Source organism: Theobroma umbraticum, unplaced genomic scaffold (assembly GCF_002168275.2).
Source record: "Theobroma umbraticum cultivar Fairchild unplaced genomic scaffold, ASM216827v3 scaffold_299.0, whole genome shotgun sequence".
NCBI lineage: Eukaryota > Viridiplantae > Streptophyta > Magnoliopsida > Malvales > Malvaceae > Theobroma > Theobroma umbraticum.
This window is the reverse complement of record NW_018397285.1, coordinates 309489-309996: the sequence shown is the minus strand read 5'-3', so window position 1 is coordinate 309996 and position 508 is coordinate 309489.

Sequence of the window (508 nt, the reverse complement as noted above, 5' to 3'; positions counted from 1 at the left end):
GGGTCCGTTCATATCTTCATACAACGACAAAAATATCTTACTCGCCGTAGATTATTTCATCAAAATGGTGATGAATTTCATCAAAAAGAATATTTGCACTCGTTTTGGCACTCCAAGGGCAATTATCAATGATGAGGAGAGTCATTTTTGTAACAAATATTTGATGCACTTTTTGCAAAATATGGAGTTAAATGCAATGTTGCAATTGCTTACCATCCTCAAATTAGTGGCCAAGCAAGAGTGTCCAATTGAGAAATCAGAAGAATTTTGGAGAAAACTGTTTGTCCCACAAGAAAAGATTGGGCAAGAAGATTGGATGATGCACTGTGGGCATATCGGGTTGCTTACAACCCCAATTGGCATGTCTCCATACAAGTTGGTGTTGGGCAAAGTTGTCACTTATCAGTGGAACTTAAGCACAGTGCTTATTGGGTCGTGAAAAAGTTAAAGTTTGATTTACAAGCAGCAGGTGGGCAAATGTTGTCGCAATTAAATGAACTTGATGAAT